Here is a 25,428-nt window from a genome sequence, read left to right on the forward strand (position 1 = left end):
CTGCTGGTGGGAATGCAAGTTGGTGCAGCCTCTTTGGAGAACAGTGTGGAGATTACTCAAGAAATTAAAAATAGAGCTTCCCTATGACCCTGAAATTGCACTATTCGGTATTTACCCCAAGGATACAGATGTAGTGAAAAGAAGGGCCATATGTACCCCAATGTTTATAGCAGCAATGGCCATGGTCGCCAAACTATGGAAAGAACCAAGATGCCCTTCAACGGATGAATGGATAAGGAAGATGTGGTCCATATACACTATGGAGTATTATGCCTCCATCAGAAAGGATGAATACCCAACTTTTGTAGAAACATGGATGGGACTGGAAGAGATTATGCTGAGTGAAATAAGTCAAGCAAAGAGAGTCAATTATCATACGGTTTCACTTATTTGTGGAGCATAACAAATATCATGGAGGAAAAGGGGTGTTAGAGAGGAAAATGGAGTTGGGGTAAATTGTAAGAGGAAGTGAATCATGAGAGACTATGGACTCTGAAAAACAATCTGAGGTGTTTGAAGTGGCGTGGGGGTGGGAGGTTGGGATTCCAGGTGGTGGGTATTATTGAGGGCACAGATTGCATGGAGCACTGGGTGTGGTGAAAAAATAATGAATACTGTTTTTCTGAAAATCAATAAATTGAAAAAATTAAAAAAATAAAAATAAAATTTAAAAAATGGCCAGAAGATATGAACAGATACTTTTCCATTGAAGACATACAAATGGCTATCAGCCACATGATATACTGTTCATCTTACTAGCCCACATTGAGATATCACCTTACACCAGTTAGAATGGCCAAAATTAACAAAACAGGAAACAACATGTGTTGGAGGGGATGTGGAGAAAGGGGAACCCTCTTACACTGCTGGTGGGAATGCAAGTTGGTGCAGCCTCTTTGGAGAACAGTGTGGAGATTTCTCAAGAAATTAAAAATAGAACTTCCCTATGACTCTGAGATTGCACTATTGGGTATTTACCCCAATGATACAGATGTCTTGAAAAGAAGGGCCATCTCTACCCCCAATGTTTATAGCAGCAATGGCCATGGTCGCCAAAGTATGGAAAGAGCCAAGATGCCCTTCAACGGACGAATGGATAAGGAAGATGTGGTCCATATACACTATGGAGTATTATGCCTCCATCAGAAAGGATGAATACCCAACTTTTGTAGCAACATGGATGGGACTGGAAGAGATTATGCTGAGTGAAATCAGTCAAGCAGAGAGAGTCAATTATCATATGGTTTCACTTATTTGTGGAGCATAACAAATATCATGGAGGACCAGGGGTGTTGGAGAGAGAAGGGAGTTGGGGGAAATTGTAAGGGGAGGTGAATTATGAGAGACTATGGAGACTATGGACTCTGAAAAGCAATCTGAGGGGTTTGAAGTGGCATGGGGGTGGGAGGTTGGGGTTTCAGGTCGTGGGTATTATAGAGGCATGGATTGCATGGAGCACTGGGTATGGTGAAAAAATAATGAATACTGGTTTTCTGAAAATAAATTAATTAATAAAAACATATGCTTATTATATCCTGTTCACTCTGGCTTTTACATTACTTAAACACATAGGGATTGGATGGGAAGCAAATGTTAGTTTACCAAAGTTTATTTTTCACCTTCTTCCAGAATATTTTCAGAGAGGGTTGTAGTTCCATTTAAAATATGCAGGCCACAACACATTAGCCTCAAAGTACACAATAATCTGCATAGAGTACTCCCTCTGTTCTCACGGTCTATCTGATTGCATATATTAATAATTGTTAGCCTACTGATTCAACTTTTTCTCATTTATGGAGCTTTGTATGAATAAAGTCCTCTTACAACCACTGAGATTTTCAGCAATCCCAGGAGGGAAGTTAAGAGGTGAATTCATCTTATTTTGCAGAAGAAGAAATAGCTTCAGAGATGGGGATGTTCTCAGCTAAGGGAAGGAAGCAGAGCAAAGCTCCAAGTTCAGTACCGTTGCTACCAATACAGTTCCTGTCAGGAAATGTAATCAAAGGAACACTAAATCTTCAAGCTATTTGAAGACTCATTAATAGCACCTTCATTAAAAATACCTCATAGTTAATTTTTATTTACTGCATATTTTCTCCAGATTCAAGTCCTTAGACCCAGAGGAGCCATACTGAACCATATCTCTGACCAATATGATGCGTTGATGTACTTACATTAAGAGCCCAAATGTTAAGGAAGGTCATTCTTACCTTTCAAAATAGGGCATTTCAAGGGGAGAAAGTCCCTTAAAGAGTGTATGAGCACTTGAGCAGCATCTATGCTTAGCACTACAAGAACTGGAAATGTACAAATGAATTGGCTTATTTTCTGGCACCAGACAAAATAACCCTTACAAGCCCAAGTTGTTCAGTGACATTAAAGCATTTTTCTGACTTTAGATGCTTTTCTTTGATAACTGACTTTCTCTTCCTTTGCACCTCCTGACCTCAAGTGATGGGCCTCAGGGATCTGCCACTGTCTTTCTCTAAACATTTTTCTGTGTGTCTTGTATCTCTATCACTGTGTGTGTGTTTCTAAGAGATCTCGTATCTTCTTTGCTGAGACTCCCACATGTCTGTATGTGGTATCAAAACATATATACTCTAATAACAAAGGTTAAGATATTTGTCCCAAATCAATCTGTTTCAAAGTGCAAGATTTGAACCCAAGTAGTCTGGTTCTAAAGCCTGTATATTAAAGTATCATCCATTTTTTCTTTATTTTAATTTTAGCATTCAGGGCCTCTCACCACTAGCCCCTTGTCTCAGTTGTACTAGGTTTATTCCAACCCTTATAACTATATCTATCTATCTATCTTGCTCATGAGAAATTTATTCATTTATTTATCCATTAATGTTCAGTGATTCATTAATTACATATAACACCAAACTTGTACAGCCTTTCTGGAAAACTGTAGGGACGGTCCCCAGGATGTTAAAAATGGAGCAACCCTATGACCCAGAAATTCCACTACTAGGTATTTACCCCAAATATATAGATGCAGTGAAAAGAAGGGGCACCTCTACCCCAAGATTCATGGCAGTAATATCCACAATAGCCAAACTGTGGAAGGAGCTGAGATGTCCTTATATCTTTTTTTTTAGAAGATTTATTTATTTATTTATTTATTTATTTATTTATTTATTCAAGACAGAGACAGAAAGAGACAGAGAGAGAAACCATGAGATGATTATCTGAGTTGAGATTTAACTGACTGAGCCACCCAGACACCCCTACAAACATTAAATCTTGAGTTAATTTACACCCCTGTCTCCCATTCTCTTTCCATTTCTTTGTACCTGTTACAGATATTTGGAGTCCTATTTTCTCTACAAAACCCTCCCTAAACATACCATTATTAGGATATCTATCAATTTGATTGCAATTAGCATTGTTTCTCAGAATCATCTCAGAGTCTTTTCATTGATCTCTTAGTATTTGAAGATAAGTATCTTTTCAATTTTATTTTAAAATTTTCAAGGTCAGAAACACTTCTTTGCTTGTACTTGCATAGCTTTAGCATAATACCTAGGTACACACTTCAGAACCCATTTTCTAAACTTAATAAATATTGTTTTGACAACATTTCAAATTACTTGAATCTGGAATGAATGATTTCAGTTCAGTGAAAAAGTGTTAAATTAAGTAATTAATTGCCTTATTAGTTAATTGTGTCATGCTTATAAAAATGTTATCAGATTGAACTGAAGTACTGAGTGCCAAGCACTGCACTGTGTAATGATCACATACTCTTTTTGTAAAACTCTCCCAGCAGTCCTGAGAATGACTTCCCACGTACTGAATGAGCTAATCCTTATGACTTGCATTAATAACGTTGTTACATGTCAGCACACTTTTGATGGAGGAGAGCCTAACCAGGATCAATATTTGATGATAGTTGTCCAAAGCAGGGCAAAGTTGAATTCTTTCAGTGTAGAAGTTTAAGAGTTTTCTTTCCATGTCTTCTTAAAGAGTTATAGACTAAGCCAGTGCCTTATTATAAATTAGAATACAGATAGGAAATTTCCTTAGGAAATTTTACATCCCTTTAATGTGAAACCACCAAAAGTGCTTAAGGTTTTTTTAAGTGGTTTGTAGCTAGCTAGCTATAATGTTATATAAAATAATATATACTATCTATCTATCATTTATCATCTGAATAAGAATTCTTAAGTAAGTTCATACCCTTTGATTCAACATTTCCACTTACTTCTAAAAATCTATTCCAAGGAAATAAAGGTTCTTACAAAGACATCTGCACAAAGGTATTCAGTACTTCAGAGGTTACATTTTTTGCCAGTGTGGCAGGTTGGACACTGAAGATAGAAATTCAATTTAATTATAAAAAAAAACAAATTATTGGGGCACCTGGTTGGCTCAGTGGGTTAAGCCACTGCCTTCTGCTCAGGCCATGATCTCAGGGTCCTGGGATCGAGTCCCGCATTGGGCTCTCTGCTCAGCGGGGAGCCTGCTTCCCTCTCTCTCTCTGCCTGCCTCTTCATCTACTTGTGATTTCTCTCTGTCAAATAAATACATTAAATCTTTAAAAATATATATTTTTCCTATACATGCATGCTTATAGATTTACTGAGATTCATACTTGATATAGATATATATGCATATGCATATACATATACATATACATATAGATTTATGGTAGGCCACATTAAATGTTCCAGGGAATGGCTAAATAAATGTGGTAAGAGATAATATAGAACCATTTCAAAGAATATTTATCAACAGGGAAATGTCAATTTTATGACATTCAGGTAAAGGAGGAGGACACAACAGAGTGTAAAGAGTATAATTTATTTTTTTTAATTTATTTTTTAATTTATTTGCAGCATAACAGTATTCATTATTTTTGCAGTGCTCCATGCATTCCGTGCCCTCTATAACACCCACCACCTGGTACCCCAACCTCCCACCCCCCCACCACTTCAAACCCCTCAGATTGTTTTTCAGAGCCCATAGTATAATTTCAATTAAGAAAAACAAGTAATACAAACACACATATACACATTCAGAAAAGAGGACTGGAATGAAATGAACCAACAAAGTTAACCATGGTTGTAGGTTGTACGACTCTTGGTTGTAGGATTATGGGATTTTTTTTTCCTATTACATATATTTTGTTTTCTGTATTTTGGGGTGATTTCCCCCATTGATCATTATTTTTATTAATTTATTTCATCTGAGTATAGTTGACACACAATGTTTCATTAGTTTCAGGTATATAATATAGTGCTTCAACAAGTTTACAAATTATGCTATACTCACCATGAGTATAGCTATATGTCACTATACAATACTATTAGAATATCATTGACTGCATTCCTTATTTGTAAAGAAGTTAAAGTGTCATCATTTGCAGATGATACAATACTATACATAGAAGGCCCCAAAGACTGTGCCAAAAATCAACAAGAAGGAACAAATGAGGAGGAGGGGGAAAATGGTGGAGGAGTAGGGGACCCTGTTTCAACCAGTCCCCTGAATTTAGCTGGGTATCTACCAAACCATTCTGGACACCCACAAAATTATCCTTAGATATAAGAATATATTTCTGGATCTCTACAAGCAGAAAAACACCACCTGTCACAAGGTAGGAAGGGCTGAGTCATGAATCTGTGGGCAGAAGATAAGCAAAAGGGCGAGGAAGCTGCCATAAGCTGGCTACTGGAAAGTGAGGTAACACTGAACTGCAAAAGCATCCTGCACCAGGGACCAGGCAAAACTCAGAGCAGTAGTGGTTGAGAAAGGGCTTTAGACAGCTCTCAACAGGATCCAGGAGCTATGGGGGCACACATATGAACCTGGTTTTAGAAGCACAAAGGGCAGAAACAAGCCCTGGCACCTGGGTGGACAACAGAGAAAGTGGCTGTGGGTGTGTACCACTCATGGGAGGCTGTGGTTTTCAGTGACACCTACAGAAATGGAGGCTGTGTGCTCTGGTGGGTTCATAAAAGAACACACTGGGATTTCTCAGCTCCTGGACAGAGGTCTGGGTGTGGGCATTTTTGCTCTGACCCTCAGTAGAAGCATGGAAAGTTGCCAGAAAACAAAAGTTCAAAAATCCAGTTTCCACTGAACCCAGCCCCCCGACAGGGGGCAGGGCAACTCTGCCCAAGAAGGGGACACAGCACTACAGGCCCCCCCTCCCAGAAAATAGGCTGGAAGAATAAGAGGACACAGCCCTAGAGTCCCCATAAAACTATAAATACCCAATACCAGGGGAAAATAGTATACTGAGCTCCAGGCATTGTATCATGACTTGAGTATTTTTCAGACATAACTCTCTTTTTCATTTTATTCTTTCTCTTATGCTTCTTCTCTGTTTTATTCTTTTTACCTTTTTCTCATTTCAACTAGATGTTTAATATATCATATTTCATAGTAGATTTTAACTCATACTTTTTCAAGCCTATACTTTTATAGATATATGCTTCAATGTAGTTCTCTCTATATATATATCTACCTATCTATATCTATCTATATATATATATATATATATATAGATATATATATATATAAAATCGGGAAAAAAGGACACAACTGGGAAGTAGTGTCCTCTAACAAACAGAAAAAATATACCCGGGAAAAATTGAAACACCCTCCTTTGCCCACACTGAGAGATTATAGCTCCTCCTAACATCACTACCCCTCTTTTTTAATTTCTAATTTTTTAAATTAAATTTTATGAATTTTATTCTTGGGTTTCCTTTTTTTTAAGTGGTGGCTTCCAATCACTCCTAGATTTTCTGAGGGCTCATCTTGTTTAAGTCATGATTGATATTTTTTGACTCTGTATGTTCCTTCAGCCACCCATCAACAAAATGACTAGGAGGAGGAACTCCCAACAAAAAAAGAACCAGAGACAGTGGCCTCTGCCACAGATCTGATGGATACGGATATAAGCAAGATGTCAGAGATAGACTTCAGGGTAGCAAGCATGATGTCAAAGGCTAGGCTTGAGAAAAGCATTAGTGAGAATATAGAATCTCTAAGGCCAGAAATGAAAAACAACTAGGATAAATTTAAGAATGCTATGAATGAGATGCAGTCTAAACTGGATACTCTAAGAGGTAGGGTAAATGAGGCAGAAGAATGAATTAATGATCTAGAAGATAAGCTGATAGTAAGAAGAAAGTCAAGAAGGCTAGGGATAAACAAGTAGAAGCCCATGAGATCAGAATTAGAGAGATAAATGAAATCATAAAACTTTCCAATGTCCAAATTACTGGGATCCCTTAGGGGGTTGGGGGGGGGCTAGAAGATGTATTTCAACAAATCATAACTGAGAACTTTCTTAATATGGGGAAGGAAACAAGCATTCATGTCCAGCAGGCCAAGAGGACCCCACCCAAAGTCAATAAAAACAGATAAACACCTTGCCATATAACAGTAAAACTTGCTAATCTTAGAACAAAGGAACCTATCCTGAGAGCAGCTAAGGAGAAAATATTTCTTATGCATGGAGGGTTCTTCATCAGAATAATATCAGACTTGCCCACAGAGACCTGGAAAGCCAGATATATTCAGGGTACTAAAGGAGAATAACATGTAGCCAAAAATACTTTATCCAACAAGATTGTTGTTCAAAATGTACAGAGATATAAAGACTTTCCAGGAACAAAAGAAACTGAAATAATATGTGTCCAGCAAGGCAGTCCTGCAAGAAATATTAAGGGGAGGATTATATAAAAGACACGAAGAATAATATATACCCCAAATTACCAGAGACAATCTACAGAAACAGGGACTTTAGAGGCAATATGATGGCACTAAATTCATATCTTTCAATATGTATTCCCAATGTGAACGGGCTGAATGCTCCCATCAAAAGGCACACGGTTTCAGATTGCATAAAAAAGAAGGACTAGCCATATGCTGTCTATAAGAGAGTCATTTTGAACTTTCAGATTGAAAGTGAGGGGATGGAGAAACATTTATCATGCCAATGGGCCTCAAAAGAAAGCTGGGATAGCAATCCTCATATCAGACAAATTAGATTATAAAAAGGACTGTAGTAAGAGACATAGAAGAACACTATATCATACTTAGATTCTAACCAATAAGAAAATCTAACAGTTATAAATATCTATGCCCCAACTACGTAAGTGAACTATTAACAACAATAACAAAATGTATTGTTAATAATACGTTAATAATAAGAGACCTCAACATTCAACTCAAAGCCTCACAGCAATGGACAGATCATCTAAGCAGACACTCAACAAAGAAATAAGAACTTTGAAGAAAAAAAAGAAATAAATAAATAAACAAACAAGAACTTTGAATGACACGTTAGACCAGACAGACTTCACAGATATGTAAAGGACATTCCACCCTAAAACAACAGAATACTCATTCTTCTTGAATGCACATGGAATTTTCTCCAGATTAGACCACATACTGGATCACAAATCAACAAATCAGGTCTCAACGGACACCAAAAGACTGAGATTATTCCTTGCATATTTTTAGACCACAATGTCTTGAAATTGGAACTAAATCATACACACACACACACACTCACACACACACAAACACACACACATTTGGAAGGAATTCAAACACTTGGAAGTTAAAGAGCATCTTGCTAAATAATGATTGGGTCAACCAGGAAATGGAAGAATATTTAAACAATTCATGGACTAATGAGAATGAAAACACACCATTCCAAAACCTATGGGATATTGCAAAAGTTGTCCTAAGAGGGAAATACAACAAAATACAAGCCTCTCTCATAAACTCAGAAAAAATCCCCAATTCACAAGCTAACCTTACACCTAAATGAGCTAGAAAAACAACAGCAAATAAAATCTAAACCAAGAAGAGAAATAATAAAGATTAGAAAAAAGAGCTATGAAATAGAAACCAGAAATACAGTAGAATAGAACAACAAAACCAGAAGCTGGTTCTTTAAAAGAATTAATAAGATAGATAAACTTTTGGTTAGACTTATCCAAAATAAAAGAGAAAGGACCCAAATTAATAAAATCATGAATGAAAGGGGGGATTAAGTCCAAGGAAATAGAAACAATTACTAAAATTATTACCAGCAACTATATGCCAGCAAATTAAGCAACCTGGAAGAAATGGATACTTTCCGGGAAATTTATAAACTACAATGAAACAGGAAGAAATAAACAATTCTAATAGATCAATGGCCCATAACAAAATTGAAGCAGTGATCAAAAACCTTCCAAAAAACAAGAGTCCAGGGTCAGATGGATTCCCAGGTGTAACCACCCCTCAGAAAAACATACTGCTTAAAATATAACCTATAAGAAATTATACTAGTTATCAAGCATGCTTAGATATAGACTTGAGAAGAACAGGTACTGGCAATAGGCCTCTGGGGGAGAGGACGATAGACATCCTTGAAGCGGAACAGCTGGGAATGCCCTGCCCAGTCAGGGTGGAATGCCACCTGCTTCATTTTTCAATTCTCTCCCCTTCCCCAGAAAGCACATGTACTTAGTTAGACAGTTTTTTTATTTGGGCTTGCTCACTATAGGTCATGTACTAGGTGACCAGACATATTTTGCCTTTCTTCTTACTTATCTACAAGACTCATGGTCAATGTGTAATCTACTCCAGCTTCTTTGTTGATTGTTACCCACTTTCTAATAAATAGGAGACTGAGGAGTTGTTTGTGATGATGGCCTTTTCTACTGTCATCCCCTGCTCACATTCTCTTGCAGCTGACTTGTTTATGCCTCCTTCTTTTCCTATGTGCTGTCAGGAGGCGACACCGAGTGGGAATCTGCAAAACATTTAAAGTAGAAATAATACCTCTTCTCCTGAATCAGTTTCAAAAATAAAAACAGAAGGAACACTTCCAAACTCATTCTATGAGACCAGCATTACTTTGAACCCCAAACTAGGCAGAGACCCCATCAGAAAAGATAATTACAGACCAATATCTCTGATACACATGGATGCCAGAATTCTCAACAAGATCCTAGTCATTAAGACCCAACAATACATTGAAAAGATTATTCACACAACCAAATGAGATTTTATTTCTGGGATGCAAGGGTGGTTCAACACCTGCAAATCACTCAACATTGTAAAGCACATTAATAAAAGAGAAGATGAGGACCATAATCCTCTCAACTGATGCAGAAAAAGCATTTGAGAAAATGAAAAATACTTTCCTGATTAAAAGTCTTCAGAGTATAGGGATAGAGGGAACATTCCAAAATATCAGACCATTTATGAAAAACGCACAGTGAATATCATACTCTTTTAAGATCAGGAACAAGACAGGAATGCCCACTCTCATGAATATTATTCAACATAGTGCTAGAAGTCCTAGCATCAGCAATCATACAATGACAAGAAATAAAAGGCATCCAAACTGGCAAAGAAGAAGTCAGACTCTATCTTTGTAGATGTCATGATACTTTGTCATCTATCAAAGGACCCAAAGGACCACCCTAAAATTACTAGAAATTGTAGCATTTCACCAAGGTGGCAAGATACAAAATCAATGTACAAAAATCAGTTATTTTTCTATACACTAACAACATAAATGTAGAAAGAGAAATTAAGGAATAGATTTCATTTATAATAACAATAAAATGATAAGCTACCTTGGAATAAAACTAACCAAATAGGTAAAGGATCTATACCCTAAAAAATACAGAACATTTATGAAAGAAAAGGAGGAAGACACAAAAAGATGGAAAAACATTCCATGCTTATGGATTGGAAGGCATGGCTCAGTTGGTTGGATGTCTGCCTTCAGCTCGGGTCTTGATCCCAGAATCCTGGGATCAGGTCTCATGTCTGGATCCCTGCTCCTCAGGGAGCCTGCTTCTCCCTCTGCCTGCTGAACCCCTGCTTGTGCTCTCTTTCCTTCTGTCAAGTAAACAAATGAAATCTTTTTTTAATGTCTATGCTGCCAAGATCAATCTACACTTTCAGTGCCCTCCTTATTAAAATACCATTGGCATTTTTCAAGGAGGTGGAACAAAGAATCCTAAAATTTGTATGGAACCAGAAAAGACTGTGAATCTCCTGGGCAATGTTGAAAAATATAAAACTAGGCTGGGGGCACCCATTGTCTGACCTCAAGCTATATTACAAAGATGTGATCATCAAGGCAGGATAATGTTGGCACAAAAATAGACACATAGAACAATGGAACAGATAGACACTCCAGAAATGGACCCTCAGCCATATCATCAACAAATCTTTGACAAATCAGGGGAAAATATCCAATGGAAAACAGTCTCTTCTATAAATTGTGTTGGGAAAATTGGACAGCTATATACAGAATATTGAAACTGGACCATTCTCATACACCATAAACAAATATAAACTCAAAATGGATCAAAAAGGCAAGATGGCAGAGAGATAGGAGACCCTGTTTCAACCTAAAGTGAGCTAAATATCTACCAAGACACTCTGAACACTTATGGAATCAGTCTGAGATTTAAGAATATATATTTCTGGATCTCTACGAAGGCAGAAGACATCAGTGGAGAGGTAAAGTGGAGTGGGGATGCTAGGACTGATATCAGAGGATAAACAGAAGGGGGGGGGGGAACCACCATTGTTACTTTACCCATTGGAAAGTAATACCCCAATATGAAAGTTCCCTGTTGTTGGAGACCAGCATTAACTTGGAGTCTAGTTAAAAGCACCCAGAAAAGAGGAAAAAATTTTAAGGGGCAACTGGTAGAATTGGGTGGTCAGAAGCGGGGCCTAAGTCCATGTTCCCAGGATGGCTACCACCTGTGATCACCCATGCCAGAAAGTGCAGCGGAGCCTCCAGTCTATGGTTCCTGAGCTTTTGGCTTTCTGCTGTTTGCACCACTGCTAGGCTGGGCGGACTTCCACGCATGCCTGAGAGAGCCTGGTGTGGATGCCAACTGGTGGTCTCTAGGACCATAGTCTTCCACAGCCTGCCAAGCGTCTGAGCACTCCCAGCCCACAGCTGAGAGAACCTGGCACATTTTCCAGTCAGGATCCCTCGCAGACAGCCTTCGGAAAACTGCGTAACCTTGGGGTCTGGGTGCACCCGGAGTGGGCCAGACTGCAGTCCTGGAAAAGGCAGCCACCAGAAGTGGGCTCCCCAGACAAATTTCACTCACAGGGATAGTGGAATGGGGGTACAGAGACAAGTGGGGGCCTCGGGTGACCACCGAGACAGTGTTTAGGGGGCACACCACCTATAAGAGGTTACACTGATCAGCAGAGTTCACAGAGGGAAGTCTGTGTGCTCTGGACCACCCAAAGGGGAGCAGAGTGAGGCTTCTAACTGAGGTGAAGCTCTGGGTACAGACATTTGCTTTCCACTAAGCCTCCCCCAAACTGCAAAAAGCCGCCAAAGAACAAAAACTTCCAGAGAACAAAAGCCTAAAAAAACGGTTTCCACACAGTCTGCAGGGCCACTCAACCCAAGCAAGACTGATGGGAGAACAATGCAGCAGGCCCTTCCCGCAGAAGGCAAGCCAAAAGAATGAGAGGAAAACCACCACAGGGTCCTCATAAAACTGTAAAACCCAAACATCAGGGGAAAACAATATACTTAGCTCACAATATTGACCTAAAACCTGTTTATTTCATAGATACAATGTTTTTTAAAAATTCGTTCTCACCATTGTTGTTCTTTTAATTTTTTTAAAATTACCTACCTTTACAACTAGAGGTTTAATATAACATATTCCATAATAACTTTTTAAAGTTTTTTTAATAACATATAATGTATTACTAGCCCTAGGGGTATAGGTCTGTGAATCGCAGGTTCACAGTACTCACCATACCACATACAGTCTCTAATATCCATAATCCAACCACCCTCTCCCGCCCCCCGTCCTCCTGGCAACTCTCAGTTTGTTTTCTTCCCTACTCCCCAAACCCCCCACATTACCTCTCAAATTCTTCATATCAGGGAGACCATATTATGATTGTCTTACTTTCTTATTTTGCTCAGCATAATACCCTCTAGTTCCATCCACATCATTGCAAATGGCAAGATTTCATTTCTTTTGATGGCTGCCTAGTACTCCATTGTGTGTGTATGTGTATATACATATATATACATATACATATGTGTGTGTGTATATATATATATATATATATATATATATATATATATATATATATATATATATATATAACATCTTCTTTATCTATTCATCTGCTGATGGACATTTAGGTTCTTTCCATAGTTTGGCTATTGTGGACATTGCTGCTATCAACATTTGGGTGCATGCGCCTGTTTGGGTCAATACATTTGTATCTTTAGGGTAAATACCCAGTAGTGCGATTGCTGGGTCATATAGGGTAGCTCTATTTTCAACTTTTTGAGGAAACTGCATGCTGTTTTCCAGAGTGGTTGCACCAACTTGCATTCCCACCAACCGTGTAGGAGGGTTCCCCTTTCTCCACATCTTCGCCAGCATCTGTCATTTCCTGACTTGTTAATTTTACCCATTCTGAGTGGCATGAGGTGGTATTGCATTGTGGTTTTGATTTGTATTTCCCTGATGCCGAATGAGGTGGAGCACTTTTTCATGTGTCTGTTGGCCATCTGGATGTCTTCTTTGCAGAAATGTCTGTTCATGTCCTCTGCCCATTTCTTGATTGGATTCTTGTTCTTTGGGTGTTGAGTTTGAAAAGTTCTTTAAAGATTTTGGATATTAGCCCTTTATCTGATATGTCATTTGCAAATATCTTCTCCCATTCTGTCAGTTGTCTTTTGGTTTTATTGGCTGTTCCTTTGCTGTGCAAAAGCTTTTGAACTTGATGAAGTCCCAATAGTTCATTTTTGCCCTTGCTTCTCTTGCATTTGGTGATGTTTCTAGGAACAAGTAGCTGTGGCTGAGGTCAAAGAGGTTGCTGCCTGTGTTCTCCTCAAGGATTTTGATGGATTCCTTTATCACATTGAGGTCTTTCATCCATTTGGAGTCTATTTTTGAGAGTGATGTAAGGAAATGGTCCAGTTTCATTTTTCTGCATGTGGCTGTCCAATTTATCCAACACCATTTGTTGAAGAGACTTTGTTTGTTTGTTTTTTTTCCCATTGGACATTCTCTCCTGCTTTGTCAAAGATTATTTTACTGTAGAGTTGAGGGTCTCTTTCTGGGCTCTCTATTATGTTCTATTGATCTATGTGTCCATTTTTGTGCCAGTACCATATTGTCTTGATGATGATAGATTTGTAATAGAGCTTGACATCTGGAATTGTGATGCCACCAACTTTGGCTTCCTTTTTTAACATTCCTGACTATTTGAGGTCTTTTGTGGTTCCATATAAATTTTAGGATTATTTCTTCCATCTCTTTTTAAAAAATTGATGGTATTTTGATAGGGATTGCAATAAATGTGTAGATTGCTTTGGGTAGCATAGACAATTTCACAATATTTGTTCTTCCAATTCATGAACATGGAACATTTTCCCATTTCTTTGTGTTTTACTCAATTTCTTTCATGAGTATATTATAGTTATCTGAGTACAGATTGATTGCTTCTTTAATTAGGGTTACTCTTAGGTATCATAAGGTTTTGGGTGCAGTTGAAAATGGGATTGACTCCTTAATTTCTCTTCTTTTAAATTTTTTAAAAATTCTTAAAATTTATTTTTAAATATTTTATTTATTTATTTGACAGAGATTACATGTAGGCAGAGAGACAGGCAGAGAGATAGGAGGAAGCAGTCTCCCTGTTGAGCAGAGGGCCTGATGCAGGACTTGATCCCAGGACCCTGGGATCATGACCTGAGCCAAAGGCAGAGGCTTTAACCCACTGAGCCACCCAGGCACTCTAGCACATGTTTGTTTTAAATCAACTGGTGTTTTCAGCAACTGTAGTGGTAATAAAATCTGGAAATTTACCACCCTCAAATTAAAGCAGTAATTTATAATTGAATTGAAAGTTTTATTTGATTGGATTGTCTAAGAAATTCAGTCTAAATCTAACCTGATTACAGAGCTTGTGGGTGGGAAGTACAAGAGAACCCATCCAGGTGATTGTGACTCCTGGGGAGAAATTTACTGATGTATCTACTGTGTTTGTAATTGTGCCTACCACCAGTGAGTTTTTATGTGGTAGTTATAATTAGGGACATAGATGGCCTCCTTAGGTTGCTTTGTCATGGATACTTTAGATAAACATAACAAGAATAGTATCAGATATCTATTCAGTCTAATGTTCTTCCCATGGCCACACATTCTAAGACTCTAGTATTAGCACAGCTATAGAAAGATATAGTTATCAAATTATGTCTTTAAGTGACTCATTCTATTATCTCACCTTTGAGAATAAACGTTCAAAGGACTTACATGTAGAGGAAATTTGTCGATTGTAAAATGATGATTGGCTTCCATTGTATTGGAAGCCTCAAATCTTGCTTCTCAAATACTTTTGTAGGCTGTATTGCATATAGTATCAATTCAGTCTAGTTTTACACAAATTGCCAGGAAATATTTGCTGTGGGTCATTCCTGGTAACAGTAATGGTACAGATGTTATCTTCTATATGAAGAAGTTAGTGATGGGAGGTTGAGTTTGTCCTGTGTTACCCATACTCCAATGCACAGGGCAGAGGTTCCAAATTTGACGTGATTATAAAGATCAAGGCCTCTCCCAGAAGACTTGAATGAGAATTCCAAATGGTGGGATCTAGGAATATGTATTTTTCACAAAAATTTAGATTTTTTAAAAATTTATTTTCAGCATAACAGTATTCATTATTTTTTCACCACACCCAGTGCTCCATGCAATCCGTGCCCTCTATAATACCCACCACCTGGTACCCCAACTTCCCACCCCCCGCTGCTTCAAACCCCTCAGATTTTTTTTCAGAGTCCATAGTCTCTGATGGTTGACCTCCCCTTCCAATTTACCCCAACTCCCTTCTCCTCTTTAACACCCCTTGCCCTCCATGCTATTTGTTATGCTCCATAAATAAGTGAAACCTTATGATAATTGACTCTATCTGCTTGACTTATTTCACTCAGCATAATCTCTTCCAGTCCCATCCATGTTGATACAAAAGATGGGTATTTATCCTTTCTGATGGAGTCATAATACTCCATAGTGTATATGGACCTCATCTGCCCTATCCATTCGTCTGTTGAAGGGCATCTTGGTTCTTTCCACAGTTTGGCGACCAAGGCCATTGCTGCTATAAACATTGGGGTACAGATTGCCCTTCTTTTCACTACATCTGTATCTTTGGGGTAAATACCCAGGCGTGCAATGGCAGGGTAATAGGGAAGTTCTATTTTTAATTTTGTGAGGAATCTCCACACTTTTCTCCAAAGTGGCTGCACCAACTTTCATTCCCACCAACAGTGTAAGAGGGTTCTCCTTTCTCCACATCCTTCCAACACATGTTGTTTCCTGTCTTGCTAATTTTGGTGATTATAACTGGTGTAAGGTGATATCTCAATGTGGTTTTCATTTGAATCTCCCTGATGGCTAGTGATGATGAATATTTTTTCATGTGTCTGATAGCCATTTGTATGTCTTCATTGGGGAAGTGTCTGTTCATATCTTCCGCCCATTTTTTTATATGATTGCCTGTTTTGTGTGTGTTGAGTTTGAGGAGTTCATTATAGATCCTGGATATCAACCTTTTGTCTGTACTGTCATTTGCAAATATCTTCTCCCATTCTGTGGGTTGCCTCTTTGTTTTCTTCAATTTCCTTTGCTGTGCAGAAACTTTTGATTTTGATGAAGTCCCGAAAGTTTATTTTCACTTTTGTTTCCTTTGCCTTTGGAGACATATCTTGAAAGAGGTTGCTGTGGCTGATATAGAAGAGATTACTGCCTATGTTTTCCTCTAGGATTCTAATGGATTCCTGTCCCACGTTGTGGTCTTTTAACCATTTTGAGTTTATCTTTGTGTACCGTGTAAGAGAACGGTCGAGTTTCATTCTTAATTTCTCTTTCTTTTGTCTTGGTGTTGGTGTATAGAAATGCAACTGATTTCCGTGCATTGATTTTATATCCTGACACTTTACTGAATTCCTGTACAAGTTTTAGCAGATTTGGAGTGGAGTCTTTGGGGTTTTCTACATACAGTATCCTATGATCTGCAAAGAGTGGTAGTTTAACTTCTTCTTTGCCAATTTGGATGCCTTTAATTTCTTTTTCTTGTCTGATTGCTGAGGCTAGGACTTCTAATACTATGCTGAATAGCAGTGGTGATAATGGACATCTTGCCATGTTCCTGACCTTAGTGGAAAAGTTCTCAGTTTTCTCCATTGAGAATGATATTCACGGTGGCTTTTTCATGGTTTTGATGATATTGAGGTATGTACCCTCTATCCCTACACTTTGAAGAGTTTTGACCAAGAAAGGATTCTGTACTTTGTCAAATGCTTTTTTAGCATCTATTGAGAGTATCGTGTGGTTCTTGTTCTTTCTTTTATTAATGTATTGCATCACATTGATTGATTTGCGGATGGTGAACCAACCTTACAGCCCTGGAACAAATCCCACTTGGTCGTGGTGAATAATCCTTTGAATGTACTGTTAGGTCCTATTGACTAGTATTTTGGTGAGAATTTTATTTTCTGTGTTCATCAAGGATATTGGTCTTTAATTCTCAGATTTGATGGGGTCTTTGTCTGGTTTTGGGATCAAGGTAATGCTGGCCTCATAAATGAGTTTGGAAGTTTTCCTTCCATTTCTATTTTTTGGAACAATTTCAGGAAAATAGGAATTCATCCTACTTTAAATGCTTGGTAAAAGTCCCCTGGGAAGCCATCTAGCCCTGGGCTCTTTTTTATTGGTAGATTTGTGATAACTGCTTCAATCTCCTTACAGGTTATGGGTCTGTTCATGTTTTCTATTTTTTCCTGTCTCAGTTTAGTAGTTTATATGTCTATAGGAATGCATCCATTTCTTCCAGATTGTCAACTTGCTGGCATATAGTTGCTCATAATATTCTTGTAATTGTTTATATTTCTTTGGTGTCAATTGTGATCTCTTCTTTTTCATTCATGATTTTATTTATTTGGAGCCTTTCACTTTTCTTTTTGATAAGTCTGGCTAGGGGTTTATCAATCTTATTAATTCTTTCAAAGAAACAGCTCCTAGTTTCCTTAATTTGTTCCAATTTTTTTGCTGTTGTTGTTTGTTTCTATTTCATTGATTTCTCCTCTAGTCTTTATTATTTCTCTTCTCCTACTGGGCTTAGGTTTCTTTGTTGTTCTTTCTCCAGTTCCTTTAACTGTAGGGTTAGGTTGTGCATTTGAGACCTTTCCTGTTTCTTGAGAAAGGCTTGTATCGCTATATATTTTCCTCCCAGGATTGCGTTTGCTGTGTCCCACAGTTTTGAACCTTTTTGTTTCAATTATCATTGGTTTCCATGAAGTTTTTTCAATTTTTCTTTCATTTCCTGGTTGACCCATTTTCTTTAGTAGGATGCTCTTTAGATTCCATGTATTTGGGTTCTTTCCGAATTTCCTCTTGTGATTGAGTTCTAGCTTCAGAGCATTGTGGTCTGAAAATATGCAGGGAATGGTCCTAAACTTTTGGTACTGGCTGAGACCTGATTTGTGACCCAGGATGTGATCTATTCTGGAGAATGTTCCATGTGCACTAGAGAAGAATGTGTATTCTGTTGCTTTGGGATGGAATGTTCTGAATATATCTGTGATGTCCATCTGGTCCAGTGTGTCATTTGAGGCCTTTATTTCTTTGCCGATCCTTTGCTTGGGTTATCTGTCCATTTCAGTGAGGGGGGTGTTAAAGTTCCCTACTATTATTGTATTATTGTTGATTTGTTTCTTTGATTTTGTTATTAATTGGTTTATGTAATTGGCTGCTCCCATGTTAGGGCCATTGATATTTAAAATTGTTAGATCTTATTCTTAAACAGACACTTTGATTATGATATGGTTTCCTACCTCATGTGTTATTATGGTCTTTGGCTAAAAATCTAATTTATTTGGTGTAAGGATTGCCACCATAGCTTTTTTTTTTGTTTTTGTTGTCCATTAGCATGGTAAATTGTTTTCCACTCCCTCACTTTAAATCTGGAGGTGTCTTTGGTTTAAAATGAGTTTCTTGTAAACACCATATTGATGGGTGTTGTGTTTTTATCCATTCTGATATCTGATATCCTGTGTCTTTTGATTGGGGCATTTACCCATTTAAATTCAGGGTAACTATTGAGAGATAGGAATTTAGTGCCATTATCCTGTCTGTAAGGTGACTGTTATTGTATATTGTCTCTGTTCCTTTCCAGTCTACTACTTTTAGCATCTCTCTTTGCTTAGAGGACCCTTTTCAAAGTTTCCTGTAAAGCTGGTTTGGTGTTTACAAATTCTTTTAGTTTTTGTTTGTCTTGAAAGCTTTTTATCTCTCTTTCTATTTTAAATGATAGCCTAGCTGGATAAAGTATTCTTGGCTGCATGTTTTTCCTCATTTAGTGATCTGAATATATCATGCCAGTTCTTTCTGGCCTGCCAGGTCTCTGTGGATAAGTCCCATGCCAGTCTAATATTTTTACCATTGTATTTTATAGACTTCTTGTCCTGGGTTGCTTTCAGGATTTTCTCTTTGTCACTAAGAACTGTAAATTCTACTGTTAGATGACGGGGTATCAACTTATTCTTATTGATTTTGAGGAGGTTTCTCTGTACCTCCTGGGTTTCGATGCTTGTTCCCTTTGCCATATTAGTGAAATTCTCTACAATAATTCACTCCTATATACCTTCAGCCTCCTTCTGTCTTTCTTCTTCTTCTGGAATCCCAATTATTCTAATATTGTTTTGTTTAATGGTATCACTTATCTCTGGTATTCTCCCTTGGGGTCCAGTAGTTGTTTGTCTCTCTTTTGCTTGACTTCTTTATTCCTGATCATTTGGTCTTCCATATCACTAATTCTCTCTTCTGCTTCATTTATCCTAGCAGTTAAGAGCCTCCATTTTTTATTGCACCTCATTAATAGCTTTTTAAATTTCAGCTTGCTTAGATTTTAGTTCTTTTATTTCTCCAGAATAAAAGAAAGGGCTTCTCTTTCCCAGACAGGGTTTCTCTAACATCTTCCATGCCTTTTTCAAACCCAGCTAGCACCTTGAGGATCGTCATTCTGAACTCTAGATCTGACATATTACCAATGTCCGTATTAATTTGGTCCCTAGCCTTTGATACTGCCTCTTGTTCTTTTTTTTTTTTTTTTTTTTGAGGAGAGATTTTTCGTTTTGTCATTTTATCCAGATAAGAATATATGAGGGAGAGAATAAAATACTAAAAGGATGGCAAAGAGTACTGAAAATTGTTTGTTAAAGAAATCAGAAGTGACCCCAAATCTTGGGGAGAAGAAACCGGGTATAAACAAGTTAAAATAAAAAGGGAAAAAAATATATATATAAATATATATATATATATATATATATATATATATATGACTGGTGAATAGAATAGAGCCACCCACTTGATTTTGAATGTATTTTGATATAGAAGAAACTACCTCCCAAAATTTTAAAGAAATATATATATATATATATATATATATATATATATACAATACATGTATATATATATGCACAAAAATAAGTATAAACATGATGAAGGTATGGAGTATGACTGTGAAGATGAAAAATTCTAAAAAATTCTGAAAAAAAGAGTTGATAAGTTGGTTGGGAAAAGAAAGAAAAGAAAGGAGAAATAATTTGCTCAGGCTGGAGACTAGAACAAAGCTCTGTGCTAGATTTAGGCTATATTTTGATCTATTAGAAGAAGTTGTATCCCAACGTTTTTTAGAAGAAAAAGCCCCATATGTAGACAAAAAATGAAGTTAGATACAATGAAAGATAAAAAATATGACTATAACTCCCCATGTCCTCAATGCTATTTGTTATGCTCCACAAATAAGTAAAATCATATGATAATTGACTCTCTCTGCTTGACTTATTTCACACAGCATAATCTCTTCCAGTCCTGTCCATGTTGCTACAAAAGTTAGGTATTCATCCTTTCTGATGGAGGCATAATACTCCAGAGAGGAGAAGGGAGTTGGGGAAAATTGGAAGGGGAGATCAACCATCAGAGACTATGTACTCTGAAAAACAATCTGAGGGGTTTGATGTGGCGGGGGGTGGGAGGTTGGGGTACCAGGTGGTGGGTATTATAGAGGGCACGGATTGCATAGAGCACTGGGTGTGGTGAAAAAATAATGAATACTCTTATGCTGAAAATAAATAAAAAATAAATTTTAAAAAAAGAATATAAATGTTCCCAGATAATAACAGAACTGTGGTAAGTGGAAATTCAAAATATTTGGAAATTAAACAACATACTTCTAAATAGTCCACAGGTCACAGAATAGTTTTTAAAATGTGTAAAAATTGTGAGGTTTCTTTAGAAAATAAAAAAAAAAAAAAAGCTGGGGGTGAGCCTGGTGGTGGGTATTAAGGAGGGCATGTATTGCATGGAGCACTGGGTGTGGTGCATAAACAATGAATCTTGGAACAGTGAAAAAAATAAAATAAAATTACTAAAAAATGAGGGGTTTGAAGTGGCGGGGGGAGTGGGAGGTCGGGGTACCAGGTGGTGGGTATTATAGAGGGCACGGATTGCATGGAGCACTGGGTGTGGTGAAAAAATAACGATACTGTTATGCTGAAAATAAATAAATGAAAAAAGTGAACAATAAAAGTATATGATATAACATTAAAAAATGACTATAATAATGAACGTTCTAAAATTTTTTTATAAGAATGGTATTGTTAAGATAAACTAGTTGAAAAACATTAACAGAAGAAAGAGTAAAAGTTAAAAATATTGAATAAGAAAAAAATAAAATTAAAAAAATTAATTAACTTTGCAACACTGAAGAATCATGGGAAGAAAGCCACGATTCCATGTTTTGCCTTCCCCTCTTCTGGAATTCCACTGTTCTCCTTGATCAGTGAGCTTGGTCTTGGCTGGATTTCTGGGTGAGGGGCCTGCTGTAGTGATTCTCAAGTGTCTTTGCCCAAGGAAGAATTGTGCCACCCTTGACAGGGGCCAGGCTAAGTAATCTGCTCAGGTTCACTCTTGGGAGCTTTTGTACCCTGAAAAGATTTCCGTAGAGCTCTGGAGAACAGGAATGAAAATGTCAACCTCCCAATCTACAGCCTAGAGGAGCAGAGAGCTCAGGGTCCCACTCCTCATTGCACCCATGGAGAAAAGTGCTCAATCACTCCCATCTCCCTGGTCTCCAGCCACACTCTGAGCTCACCCACCCTGTGACAGAGTGTTTCTGTCTCTGGCACACAGTCCTACTTGGAGTCACCAAACCCAGCAGATTCTTGCCTCCAGAGAAGGAAGGTGAGTGTCCCCAGATCTGCCACTTATAGGGTCCCTGCTCAAAAAGCAGTGGTCCAACTGTGCCACAGATCACTGTTTAAGGTAACCCCAAACTGAGAGCAGATTCCTTGGCTCTGTCTTTGTAGCCAGATTCCCCACTCTAATACCTGAGAGCTCGGCTATACTCAGACACCCCCTATACTTCTGTGACCCCACAGTACCTGAGACCAAGATGTCCCCTTGAGGGATTCACCCCCACTTAGCCTCTGGAGTGATGTCCCTCAGTGGAGCAGACTTTAAAAGTTCTGATTTGTGCTCCATTGCTCCACCACTTGCCATGATCTGGCCCCTCCCCATGCAGTCTATCTTCCCATCGCTTTGGATTCACTTCTCCACAGGTCTTACCTTTCAGAAAGTGGTCGATTTACCATTTCTAGAATTATTGCTCTTCTTCTCTTTTATCTCCTGTTGGATTTGTAGGTGTCCAGAATGGTTTGATAACTACCTAACTGAACTCCTGCGACATGATGTCATCTCAGCTGCTACTCCTCTGTCATCTTGACTCCTCAGCCCCTGACTTTCCAATAATAACCTTTTAACTTGAACGTTTTTCATACATATACCTGTGTTGTTTTCCTTTTTTTAAAAAAATATACATATAGATATAAGCTTCAAGGTAATCCTTTTTCCCTATTGAATGATAGCCTTATATATAAACCAGTTTTAATTTTCATTTATCTCTGGGAAGTAGAGTCCATTAAAAAAGATATCAAGATACACCCAGGAAGAACCAAAAAAAACCTTCCTCACTCACAACAAGGATTTATAACTATCCACCCATACTTTCCTTCTGTCAGTCTTTCCATGTATTTGCTTTTGTTCTGGTATTATATAAATCCTATTCGTGGGGCTCATTTTGTTGGGGCTTTTCTTTTTTTTTTTTTTCTTGTAATTTACTTTTGTCATTCTTTTTGTTTGTTTTTGTTTATATATCTTATAAATTTTACTTTTGGGGCTCATTTTGGCTGGGTTTTCTCTTCGTTTTATCTTTTTTCTCTCTCTTTTTTTCTTTTTTCTTTCATTTTGGTGCTGACTTCCAGTTGCTATGAAACTTTCCAGGGGCACTTTGCCTGGATCATTGGTTGATTTAATCAGCTATATATCCCCTCAACCACCCCTCATCAAAATGACAAGGAGGAACACTCAACAGAGGAAAAATTTTAGAGACTGTGCTCTCTGCCACAGAACTATTGGATATGGACATAAACAGTATGTTGGAAAGAAAATTCAGGGTAACAGCTATCTATGCAATGACTAGGTTGGAGAAAACCATTAGTGACAACATAGAATCTCTTAGGGCAGAAGTGAGACCCAACCAGGCAGAAGTTAAAAATGCTATCAATAAGATCCAATCTAATCTAAATATTGTAACAGCTAGGGTAAGCTTAGGCAGAAGGTAGAATTAGTGATCTAGAGGACAAACTGATAGAGAAGAAGGATCAGAAGAAGGCCTGGAACAAACAACTTAGAAGCCATGAAAACAGAATTAGGGAAATAAATGATGCCATGAAATACTCCAGTGCCAGAATTATTGGGATCCCTGAGGAGATAAAGAAAGAGAGAAGACTAGAAAATATAGTTGAACAAATTCTGGATGAAAATTTCCCCAGACTGCAGAATGGAACAAGCATTCATGTCCTAGAGACAGAAAGAAGACACCCCTAAGATCAACAAATCTAGAAAGACCTCCAGAAACTTGATTGTGAATTTTATTAATCATAATTTTAAAAGAGAGGTCCTAAGGGAAGCTAGGGGGAAGAGATTCCTTAAGTACAGAGGAAGGTTCATCAGAATAAAATCTGACCTGTCCACAGAAACCAGGCTGCCAGAAAGGTCTGGCAGGACACATTCAGGGCACTAAATGAGAATAAAATGTAGCCAAGAATACTTTATCCAGCAAAATGGATGGGGAGATAAAGAGCTTCCAAGACCAGCAAGGTTTAAAAGATTATTTGGCCACCAAGGTGACACTACAAAAAAATATTAAGGAGGTTTCTATAACAAATAAAAGAACCCAAGAGTGACACAGAAGAGAAATTTACAGAAACAATCTACAGAAACAGGGACTTCACAGACAACATGATGTCAATAAAAACTTATCTATCAATAATCACTTTTAACATGAACAGACTAAATGCTCCCATAAAATGGCACACAGTTGCAAATTGGATAAAAAGACAGGACCTATCAATATGCTGTCAATAAGAGACACAAATGGAACTTAAAGATGCTTCCAGACTGAAAGAGAAGGGATGGATAACCATCTTTCATGACAATGGGCCTCAAATTAAAGCTGGGGTAATGATTCTCATATAAGAAAAATTAGATTTTAAACTAAAGACTGTAGTCAAAAATACAGAAGGACACTACATTATTCTTAAAGTGTCTATCCACCAAGAAGATCTAACAAATGTAAATATTTATGCCCCCAATATAGGAGCAGCCAACTACACAAGCCAACTGTTAATCAAGATAAAGAGTCATACAGATATGAATACACTAATTGTATGGGATCTTAACAGTTGACTCTCAGTAAAGACAGATAATCCAAACAGAAAACCAATAAAGAAACAAGAGCTTTGAATGACACATTCGACCAGATGGACCTCATAGATATATACAGAACATTCCACCCTAAAACAACAGAATACTCATTATTCTCAAGCATACATAGAACTTTCTCCAGAATAGACCACATGCTGGGTCACAAATCAGGGTTCAACTGATACCAAAATATTGAGATTATTCCTGTGTATTTTCAGACCACAATGCTTTGAAACTGGAACTCAATCACACAAAAAAATGTAAAAGTAATTCATACACTTGGAAGCTAAAGACCAACCTGCTAAATAATGTTTGTATCAACCAAGAAATCAAGAAAGAACTTAAACAACTCATGTAAACCAATGAGAATGAAGACATATTGGTCCCAAACCTATGGGATAAAGCAAAGTCAGTTTTAAGGGAGAAACACATAGCCACCCAAGACTCACTAAGAAAAAAAAAAAAAACCTGAAAAATCTTGAATATACCATCTCCCTTTACACCTTAAGGAACTGAAAAATAAACAAATTAAGCCAACTCCATGCACAAGAAGGGA

The sequence above is a fragment of the Mustela lutreola genome, chromosome X (assembly GCF_030435805.1).
Source record: "Mustela lutreola isolate mMusLut2 chromosome X, mMusLut2.pri, whole genome shotgun sequence".
NCBI classification, from domain to species: Eukaryota; Metazoa; Chordata; class Mammalia; order Carnivora; family Mustelidae; genus Mustela; species Mustela lutreola.